This window comes from Alligator sinensis, unplaced genomic scaffold, assembly GCF_000455745.1.
Source record: "Alligator sinensis unplaced genomic scaffold, ASM45574v1 scaffold1302_1, whole genome shotgun sequence".
NCBI lineage: Eukaryota > Metazoa > Chordata > Crocodylia > Alligatoridae > Alligator > Alligator sinensis.
The window spans coordinates 526,321-526,796 of record NW_005842612.1 but is presented as its reverse complement, the minus strand read 5'-3'; positions in this window follow the sequence as shown (position 1 = coordinate 526,796).

Here is a 476-nt window from a genome sequence, read left to right as displayed (position 1 = left end):
AGGGGGGGGGGGGGGGGGGGGGGAAGAGAAGTGTGAAGGAGACAGTTTAGCACAGGCCTTGTCCCAGCTGGGATTGCAGCCGTGCTGCGTGGAAGTGCTTGTGGCCAGGGGCCTGGGGACCCTGGAAGGGGCAGCAAGGGACGTGGGAGCCAGAGGAGGAGGGGGCCGGGTGCTTGGGTCCCACGGCTGCTCCGGGTGACCGGAGGTGAGGAGCCGAGTCCAGGGAGTGCTGTACCTTGCAGAGGGAGCCGGCCCTCTGCTCCAGAAAGCCCATGCCCTACCTCTCTGCTGCCCTTAGTCCCTAAGGTGCGTGTGGCCCGCGCCCAGCTCCTGCCTTCCCCGCGAGGGAGCCCCAGGCGGGGGTGGTGGGGGATTGCCCCGTCAGACCCCGGAGACGCGGTCCCTGCCAGAGCAGGCGGTGGCGCAGCTGTGGCTGCCCCGTCCGGAGCGGTGCGCAGAGAGGCTGGATGAGCCCA